This window comes from Triticum dicoccoides, chromosome 2B, assembly GCF_002162155.2.
Source record: "Triticum dicoccoides isolate Atlit2015 ecotype Zavitan chromosome 2B, WEW_v2.0, whole genome shotgun sequence".
Lineage (NCBI taxonomy): Eukaryota > Viridiplantae > Streptophyta > Magnoliopsida > Poales > Poaceae > Triticum > Triticum dicoccoides.
Window position 1 is genome coordinate 62,997,718 of NC_041383.1, and position 11,380 is coordinate 63,009,097.

At 40.5% G+C, this 11,380-nt stretch overlaps 1 pseudogene; it reads right to left on the minus strand.

The window, feature by feature from the left end:
• Positions 1 to 3,056: 3,056 nt before the first annotated feature.
• On the minus strand, positions 3,057 to 5,499 carry LOC119360467 (annotated as a pseudogene).
• Between the last annotated feature and the right edge of the window lie 5,881 nt (positions 5,500 to 11,380).

An 11,380-nucleotide genomic window follows, 5' to 3' on the forward strand; every position in this document is an offset into this window, starting at 1 on the left:
GATCATATTAATATAAATTCGCAATGTGACTGAATGAAAGATATGGTTTGAACGAACTTGCGTTTTTCTCTCTTGATGTACAGACTTATCAAATGATTTTCTTTTGAAAAAAACGTCAATGGTTTTTACATATAAAACACTCATCGCAAACGTTTTAGTTAGAACACTCGTATGCAAACCGACAACTTGCCCAGGAAGCCAAGGGAAAATGTGCCGAGCAGGATTTCTGCATCCCTTCAACGCAAATGGTTGTTTTGCATGACCCGTGTGCAATCGCGTACAAACAATTGGGTAAGATTTGCATATCTTTCATTTTGGGTATGTTGCCATTTGTCAAACTGGAAGGATTGACGTTTATTTATCTAGTAACATTGCCATTTGTCAACCTTGTAACACTGCGATTTGTCAAAATATGCAGCTAAAAATCACTAGCACTATCTAATTTTTGCAACTAAAATCACTAGCACTGTTCATATGGACACCACTAGCAGGCGTGAGTTGATGGACGCATAGGAAAATGTACCATTGATTACATACAACAAGTCAACAACCCACAACGACAACGAGGATACACGTTGGATTATAGATCATTTCCAACAAAACATTCTAGTAAAATAATGTTTTTCTACACAACAAATAACAAATCAATGAAATGAACTTCAGCTCAACCACTCGTCGGCGTTGGACACGCTTGCTTTGAACCAGAAGTGATTCTCTGGGAAGGGCCAGCTACTGTCAATCTCTGGACCAACACATGACTGATCACCCAGGCTGAAGTGGCCTATGTCAAGACCCATATGGGGACGGTAGGAAAGCATAGCAATGTCCGAGGTATAGATGCAGTTGCTTCTCATCAATGGTACTAATGTTGTGTCAACAACAGCTGGATCGCCTTCCACCATCATTGGATAGTTTTGTCCAAGGAAGAGCTAGTTTCCTCCAAGACTTTCAATACCGAACCATGGAGAAGGTGCTGGCACTAGTACACTAGTATCCATCCCGAATACCCTGCAACGGATGTTGGAATAGGTCCGGAGAGTGCGACCATGCGAGACAACACCTACTTCCTTAGTAACATCAGCAGTGCCCTGTATACAGACAAGAAGAGGTGATCCATCAGAAAAAGTTGTCAGGTGCCACTGAGTATATGGGTCCTGCTCGTCCTCATGCTCGTGATCATCAGCATCCTCATCTCCCCCTTGGTTATAAAATTTTTCAAGTATAGGTGGTGGAATGTTCACAGGACCTTGGAAACACAAGAAGGTTAATTAATTAGTAAAGGGAAACTAGCTAACCCGCATGCATGTGGATGAAACAATTATAATTGCGATGGAAGACAAACGTACCGAAAGCATCAGGATTCCATGCAAAAACAGTGCCACGAGTGGTGGCAGCGAACACAAGACCCTCGTATTGAATTGCATCACAGTACTCATCCGTGTACAGAAATTGATTTTTGAGCAATATCCATCGAGGCGTGGAAGTAAGGATGGCAACAAGCTTGTCGAAGATAGCAACAACTTCATAGTTTGTGTAATCCCAAGAGCGGTTGGGAACTCGACAAATTGCTATCTTCCATAGACAATAGTCACCATGATCATATTTGAACTCACGTAGAATACCGGTGTAATCAACCTCTGGGCAGCAGTATGAGATTTTTGGAAGTGGAACCCGGTGATGAATGTACACATTCACAAGTTCCCACTCACAGTTGGACCCAATATAAACAACCCAATCTCCATTTGCGCCGGCCTAAGACTTGCCCTCAAGCGATGACATCTTAACATCATACGTATCATTATCAAGCGACATCAACTTGCACAAGGCGAGGCTTCCCTCGTCCCTGCGCCAGTCAGCAGGGTCACGACGAAGAAGATAGGGGAGATCAAACCGCTCTTGGACCCTTGGGTTCCTTGTAATGATGTTATTAGTTGAGTCGAGAATGGTCTTGAACGAACCTGCCATGCTAGCCGAGGTGATGACGTCGCACCGATCAATGAGTTCCTCCACCACGTCATCATTCAGATCGGGGAAAGAATAACGGGGTCGTTTCCGGCTTGTTCCCTCCATGGATAAGATGATCGAACAATGGCAGAAGGAAGGGTGAAGGTAAATGGAGGGAGGAAGAGCGTGCGACAGCAGTTGAGATGGAATGAAAGGCAAAGAGGCGGTGGACGGTTGCCACGGTACATGAAGAGGCGCCTGGGGAGCGAACGGTTGCCACAGAGGTCACACACTGACGACAAGGGCCGAGTGAACCACATGCGTATATCGCACACACCTTGATCTGGCTGACCGTTTCTTTTGTGTTGCCTAATCACAAACAGTTCATCCGAGTGAACCGTATGTTGTATATCGCACACACCTTCTTCCGGCTTCCCGTTTCTTTTGTGTTGCCTAATCACAAACAGTTCATTCGAGTGAACCGTATGCTATGTATCGCACATGCCTTCATCTGGCTGCTTGTTTCTTTTGTGTTGCCTAATCACAAATAGTTCATCCGAGTGAAACGTATGTTGTATATCGCACACACCTTCATCTGGCTGCCCGTTTCTTTTGTTCCTCCTTGTCGAAAACAGTTAATTGAACTGAACAGTATGCCCTTCATCGCACACGCAACTAAAACCTGAACCGTGTTTGATGCATCCGTCATCGCAAATGTTTTATACATTTCTGACGGTTTTCATACACCACCGTTTGTGATTATGGCATCGCACACAGTTTCTCGAAGGGTCTCTGATCGTAGTTTCGTGTTAGCAGCATCCTGCAGTACTGGAAGTGAAGTTCACACATAGTGCAATTAATAGGTTTCTCTCTCCTATTCTTATTCGGCATCAAAGATAACACTTTTCTGATCAAAAGAAGCACTAAAACCATGGTGTATATCTGAGGAAATCAAAACTAACCTAAAATGTTGGATGACTCAACTTATCCACCACTATAAATACATTCTAACATGTATAAATACATTCTAACATGATGAAATCACCAAATAATTTGTCCAAGTACAAATTAATTAGATTATGGAAACTTTATTAATAATATTACATATATATTCAAACAAAACCACCATGTCCACCATAGTAAGTATGCACACCAAAGTGGCTATGTCCATCAACATAACTATTCGCAGTATATTTGGATAAATTGGTGGCGACATACCCAAATTTCCTGTCATCTGGAATAACATACTTGTTTTCCTTATTTAAAATTTCGATATTTCTTACAAATGCTGCTTTTCCAAGTCCTTCGGAAGCAAAATGGCCACTACCCATTTGTGGAGAGTCTGATGACGCCGTCGGACCTTGAACATATCCACCCCATAATGCATAATTACATTCATCCTTCATGAAATGGAAAATTTCCCTTGGCCAGTATCCAATATGTATGTTTTGTGGACCATAAGCCACCCACCAATGTCTAGTCATTGGATCCTAAAATAAATCAGGATTCATGGTAAATGCTTCAACACAGTTGAAATGAATAACAATCGATCAATTGTTTGTGGCGAGGTGAAGCTATCCTTTTAATTGCATTCCATATTAACAAGAACATAATATTAGAGATATATTTGGGAGTCTCCCCTCTATGCTAAAATATTTTTCTATGATCAAAGGTTCTTAGTAAGATTGTGTTATCTAATGTTTTGACACCTATAAGTTTGGTTTAGCCAATGTCTTCAAGTTTTCATCAAAATATAATTCATGTATTTCATATGACAAAACAAAATAGAAGAATTAAAAAATATTTACATGAGAATACCTTGAAAATAGTAACATCTATCATGTATTGTGGTCCTTTATAGACAGAAACTGGTTTAAGTTTTCCTCCTATACCAACACTTGAGCTAACTTGCACGAAAGTCCCACAATCATGATCAGGGCAAGTCTTTAAGCCATCAACCTTTACATAAATGTGTTCCAACGTCAATAAAAGCTATATCATTATAAGTTATTCATATTAAATTGAAGAATGTGTATCCAGAGAAATAGTTATGGATTACCCAAGCAACATGAAACCTAGCAAACTTGTCACCACTGTAGCTTGGATATACCCAAGAACCAGCCCCTATCCCATCTGCAACACCTGCTTTTATTATCTTATTAATTTGTATCCACGATGCACTTAGATCCTTAGTATTATTCTTCACCATAGGATTATAGATATTTATTTTAGCCCGCGTTCCATATAGCACATCAAAATACTCTACTCCTGCAACCTGCAAGCCGAAACAAGATATTGACTTGTTTACAATGAAAATACTAATGCTTATTAAACAAGAAAGATTGACATCATATCGCAACAAAATTTTGCTGGACATCACTTAATGGTGCATTTAAGGTCAATATAGACCAAACATTTAGAGAAAATTTTCATCTACTACAATGGCAACAAATATGTCAAGTATAAAAATATTCACACAATTAGTTATTTCCATTTTCTTATTTGACTACCTTTGACCATATATTTCATCTAAAGGATGAATTTAATGCGATAAAATCCTAGACGGCTATTAGGTAATTATTGCTTTGACATGTTGTTTGCAAGGCAATAAATTGTTGTGCATTTAACATCTCCAATGAAAAGTTTATATTGTTATAATCTACCAATATAAACGAATCACTCAAAAATTATATTTAAAACTCAGCTCATGTTCTTCATTGGTAATCACTTTATCAATAGTTTCTACTGGCATGTGGACCCTTCTGTTGTTGCGCAATATTGGAATTGTTCCTGTAGGGCACTCAATCAAGGCCAATTGGGCTTGTGGGATGACTTCCATCGATGGAGATTTGGTAGAAATACTCAGCGGGAAAGAGCTTGGTTCCATCTGTAATTGGGAAAGTTTAATCATATCTACTTTTAGGACAAAATATGATAAAAAAATATGCATGTTTGTAGTTTGCCTTGCTTGATGATCATACCAAGTGTTTTATATTTCTCTTCTGTGAAATAAAGATAACACAAAGAGAAATTTTAGAATGCTATATGTGTAGTGAAAGCTTATTTATGAAGTATTAGAATAAAAACTAAAGTTCAAATAATTTCTAGCATGATTATATATATTAGCTACTAATCTGCCACTGTTTACTTCAAATAACATATCGTTCATGTATGGATTGAGACATGAATACCTACATTTTACTTAGGTGGTACATGAATGTTATAATATATTGATTATTAAAACTTGCCTGGATTTTGTGGTCTTTTAGTAGTGGATGGCTCAAGGCTGGTTGTAGATTCACATCGATGCAGTCATAAACATCTCCTCCATCAACCTATTTCGGCATCTCCTCAACTTCATAGTTGAAAAACTGATTATAGATATACATACTAAGATGAATTCATACATACCAGAATAGTCTTATTGACTTTTTGATTCAATGGGACCCCACTAGTATTTTCTTCTCATCTGATACACTTTACTTCTTTTCCACCGATGGCCAGAATAAGATATGCTAAGAGAATGGTCACAATAATAGATGGATTTTCTTTCATGATGGAAATATGAAATGTTCAATTGTTGATGTGTCTACCATCATATTTATAATGTTAGGAAACTATCATGAAATGAATGGTTGTCATTCAATAAGAGCAATAAATTGCATTGCTTGAATAAAATATGTCATTGTATTAATTGACCGCCTCTTAGTTTTTATTACGAAAATCTTGAAGTACTAATGCCCCGAAATATTTGACTTATGTAATAAATGGAAAGATCTTCAAAATTATTGTCTCGTATGGATAATGTTGACCCTAGTTGATTGGTCACCCTTATAGTAGATAGGATACAATAACTATACCACCTCCTAGTATTATTACCAAAATATTGGAGTACTAATGACCCAATAATATTTGAGATATGTAATAAATGAAAAAAATCTTCACAATTAATGTCCCATATGGATAATGTTAGCCCCAATTGATTGCTCTTTGATTATAGACGGTATTAACTCAATTCATAACAGACAAGATAGGGTAGATTCAATATGATCGTTCTTCTAACGTCATAATCTCAATGTTGTTTTAGGACTATCATTACACTTAACGACATCCTAAGATCCAGAAAACATGATCACCAACAACACTTTATCTAGTCCTAGAGGCAAGTCTAAGATCCCTTTATTTAACTTTTTATCATTCCACACGTGCATATGAGTTTTCCACTGAATCACATATTCCAGGATCATAGCAGTTATAGCATAGAATATAAACTCTATAATTATGAATATGAAAATATAATAATACAAATATTATTGCCTCTAGGGCATATTTCCAACACTTAAATGTACCTTTGGAAGATTGAAGATTGCTTTTGGGAGATGGATCAAAACCTTTAGACAGGTGGACAAGAAATTAGTCCTGATTGGGGTGGCTGCAATGTTTTGGACTATTTGGAATTGTAGGAATATGGGATTATTTCTATAACAAAATGTACAATGATTAAACTTATGATCTATTGTATAACGTCTTGGTCTATTTCGCAGAGAAAGGAGCAAAACACAAAGGTTTTGGAGCTAGGAACAAGGCTGTTAGAAAATGTAGCAAGTGAGTGTATAAAACTTCGCAAGAGTGGAGGTACACTATGCCACGCTAGGAGGGTGAGGATCCGGAGTTCTCGCCTGAAGCTGGCTATGGAAGACGGCGTGCCTCTTCTCTAGTAGTAGTGGTAGTGGATTAGGTGGCCCTGAGTGCCTTGTTTTGGTTCCTGTTCCTGCTCCTGTTCATGTCGCAAATAATTTGTAAAACTTGCAATATATATGTTTACTCCCCTCTGCTGTTGTCTAAGAGTAGGGGGTGAAACATTTGGAGGCTTGCTTTTGGTTTTGGGTCATGTTTGTAGCTCGTACTATTGGTTTCCTTTAATGGAAATCGGAAGGGGGGAGCCCTACTTTTCTTCAGAAGAGGGGCGACATGGTGGCGGGACTGGTTTTCCTGTTTTTCTAGTTGGCTTTACCAGTTTGGCTGACGTGGCTGCTGACTGGATGACCAACATGGTCAAAACCGGGAATAGTTGCTAAAACCAGTCACGGGGTTGCATTTTGACTGGTTTTGAGAATCCAGAGTTGATTCTTAGATGGTTTTGCAGTTCGGGGTTGTATATTAGACTTTGGTGATAGTTTGAGGTTGTAATATGTACTTCTCTCCCCAGATTTAAGTGTGAATTTCCAAAAAATGGGGTGCATCCAATAGGAATAGAACTCCTAACCGCAGGTGTGTCTACGGCCGGATGTACGCGAACTTTAAAGAACCAAATTCCTTGGCAGATGCGAGCACTCTTGAAATTTTTTCAAAATTTCCATACAATGTTTTAACAATTTTTAAAAACACATACAATTTTCAAATCTATGATTTATACAACAAAGGAGGAACATTTTATAAAAATCAAAATAATTTTTCAAAAACAGGAACCTTTTCTGAAAGTACCAAATATTTTTTAAATGTGAAAACTTTTTAAATTTATAAACAAATTTGGAACCTTGTCGAAAATTCCTGAAAATTATCCAAAAATATGAACCTTTGCTGAGTTTTATGATTTTTTTCGAAAATGATAACATTTACCGAAATCACAAAAAACAATCGATTGTTCTGACAAAAAAATTAATTCCTGATTTTTTTTCATAAAACAAAGAAATAAACAAAGGAAAGAATGAACAAAAATTTTAAAACAGGTATATTATTTGAAAGTCAGAACAAATAAGGAAAACACCAACATTTTTATAATACATGTCTATCATTTTTCCAAAATTTGCTTGACATGTTTCATATACCAGATTACATGTTTAACATATTTTAATACGTGGTCAACAATTTTGTATACACATTTAACATTTTCTACTAATCCGTTATTTTTAATTAGCAGTTCAATATGTTTTTAATACATGTTCAACATTTTATCTATACACATTTAATAATTTTGGAATAAAATTTTAACATTTTCCTAATACATGATCAACATTTTTTTCTATACACATGTATAATAAAATCATAAACAAGTTTAATATTTTGTGAATACATGGTCAACATTTTATCTATACACATTTAACATTTTAAAAATAAAATTGTAACATGTTGTGAAAACATGGTAAACTTTTTTGTCTACACACATTTAATATTTTTAAAATAAATGTTTAACATTTTTTGAATACATGGCCAACTTTGTCTATGCACATTTAACATTTTGCAAATACAAGTTCTACATTTTTTGAATAATGGTCAAAAAAATTCTATAAAAAATTAACATTTGGAAATGATTGATTAACCTTTTTCAAATACTTGTTTAACATTTTTCTAAATGTTTAGATTAAAAAAATTAATTTTATATTTTTTGTATACATTTTTCATATACATGAGAAACATTTTCTCTATACATTCTTTAAATACTTGGTCAACGTTTTGTCAATGTTTTATGCAAAGTGTTTTTGTAATATCTATTTATTTAGAATATTTGGAAGTATAAATAAAAAAACACAATACGTGAAAAAAGGAGGAAAAAACAGGCAGTTGCCTTCCGCGAGCCTGGGCCGGCCCATCTCGCTCTCCCCTTCAGCTAGCCTAGGTCTCGGTAGATGAGAGACATAAGAGCATCTCCAACAGGCGCGGCAAAAGGCGCACCCGCGCGGTAAAATTATGTTTTAGCGCACACCGGCCGGTTTCGCGCGCTCCAGCGGCGGGGGGACTTACCGCGCGCGGAAGCTTAGCGCGCGCGCGCGGGAGAAAGCAGCACGCGGCGCGGTAGATTTGACGCACTGCTTTGCGCGCGCCTATAAAATCCCGCGCTCGCCACGTGCAAAGCACATCGCCACGCGCCCTCCTCCTCGCCACCTCGCCGCTTTTTCTCGCCGCTTCGCCGCTTTTCTCGCCACCATCGCGCCACCATACCGCCGCGCCGCCGGGGTTTTTCGGGCTACCGCGGCGTCCGCGAGCACCCCAATGGCTGGTACTCCACCGAGATCCGGTCCGGCGATGTCCGGCTCGGCCTCGACTCATTCCAGAGCGCGCACGAGGTGGCCCACGCGTACGACGCGGCGGTGTGGCACTTGGACAGGCCCCGATCGCAGATGAACTTCCCCGACGTCTTCACGCGCGAGCAGGCACGACGCGTCGCCCTCCGCCACGTCTCATCACCGACCAGGACCGTGCGGACCACGTACGGCAGCAGCGCCGCTTCCTCATCGCCGAGGAGGACGAGCAAGCCATGGCAGAGTGGCGCCGTCGCCACCCGGAGGACGTCGTCGCGAGAACCAGTTCTAGGCAGAGAGGACTCCAGATGGCAACGGGGACAAAACCCATCGGGTTTTGCCTTCCCAACCCCATCCCCACAAGAAAATCGTAAACCCGTCCCCGTCCCCATCACCATGTGCGGGGCTAGTTTTTCACCCGTACCCTAAACCCATCGGGTTTCGGGGAACCCACGAGAAAATCAAAATATTTAAACAAACATAGTGGCCACAAAGAATAACATTTCAGCAGCAAAACAAGCACATTTCAGCAGCATAGCTTGAGCAAATTTGAACAAAAAACAATGGTAGATGGTTCAACAGCGGTGCCCGTGTGGTGTGCAAGATGGGATCGAGGGAGTGGTGCCCGTGTGGTGTGCGAGACCTAGTGAGGCTGGCGTGCGTCGAGTGGATTTCAGGTTGGGGGCTCGGACGCTACAGATGTTTGGGCTGATATGAGTCCAAGCTGCATGGCTCAATACCTTGCGTAGTATTTTCGCGGGTAGGTCGGGTTTCAGGTTCGGGTATTGATGAAACGGGTGTGAACCCGCGAAACATGCCAGGTTTTGCATTTTACCCAACAGCAGGCCCACGGGGTTAGAAAAACGCCCATCCCCGTCCCCTAATGGGGTAAAAACCCGCGGGGACGCTGGTTTCGGGGGGCCCGTTGCCATCTTGAGAGAGGACGGCAAGGCTCCGCATGGAGCGTGCTGACAGGCGTCGGCGCAAGGCACTGGCTTTATCGCAGTGCGATATCGTCAAGAACGGCGGGCAGTCGATCTTCTCCCCCAACGATCTGCGTTGGGATGACATGTGGCTCGACACCTCGGACAACACCACGAGGATGATGATGGTGATGATGATGGCGGCTGGGAGTCACCGTAGTTTGTCTCGTTGCACCGTAGTTTCTATCTAGTTGCATCATAGTTCTATCTATCTATGCTTTTGAACGATGTAAAATACCTTTCTATCCGTAGTTTCTATCTAGTTCCACCGTAGTTTTATCTATGCTATGAACTATGTATCATATTTTATCTATGCTAGAACTATGTATCGTTTTCTATCTATGCAAAGTTTTCATAAAAAAATGTTGTAGCATGCGCACGCACTGCATTTTAGCGCCCCTGCTGGAGCTATGCACGTGTTGCATTTTAGCGCGGCGCTGGAGCCATCGCTGCGCACCGCACCAAACCAGGCGATGGGCGCACGTCAAAGTAGTTTTTAGCGCGCGGCGCGTCCGGCGGCTGTTGGAGATGCTCTAAGGGCATCCCAGCTCGAGATATGCACCACTTCATTCTATAGGCGGTCCCTTACCATGCGATCCGGGACGTGCGCGCATCGCGCAAATTTCAGAGGTGACCAAGCTTTTTCGCGCTCAACAAACCTAAAAACTCGACAGGCTAGCTGAACGCATCTCAGCTGATAATCACACAAAAAGATGGCAACCTACAGGCAGGTAGACCAAGTTGACTCCCAGATTTGGTTCGGTGCTAGGAGGCGCCGTGACCAACTTAAAGATTTGGTTCGTTCTAACTCTATTGATTTTGTGGGGCTGATTGAAACTTTTAAGGATTCCTTCTCCCCTACTGAGCTCTCTGCTATCGTGGGTATGGATAGATTTCATTGGCAATTCTTACCTGCTTCGGGACACTCTGGCGGGATTTTGATTGGCTCTAATAAGGATATTTTTGATTTTGTTGCTTTTGATCATGGGTTTTTTTGGGCTAGTGTTGTTCTGTCTCACAAATCTATGAATACCCTCTGTGAGTACATCGTTGTTTATGGGCCTGCGGACCACTCTCTGTCGAACATTTTCCTTAATGAACTCTCGACCAAGATTGAGTCTTGTACTTTACCGATGGTTATTGGGGGAGACTTTAACTTGCTGTGTTGCCCTCTTGACAAGAATAATAATAATTTCTCTTGGCCTTTAGCCAATGCTTTTAATGACTTCATTAGTGCTAACGCCATTCGTGAGCTTCCTCTGGGGGAGCTCGCTTTACTTGGTCTAATCATCAGGCTAACCCTATTAGATCCGTGCTGGATCGTGTTTTCCTTGGTCCCAGGTGGGATGCCCTGTTCCCTAGGTCTTATCTTCTCGCTAAATGCATTGTCGGGTCTGATCATACCCCCTTGATTCTTGACGATGGTTCCATCTA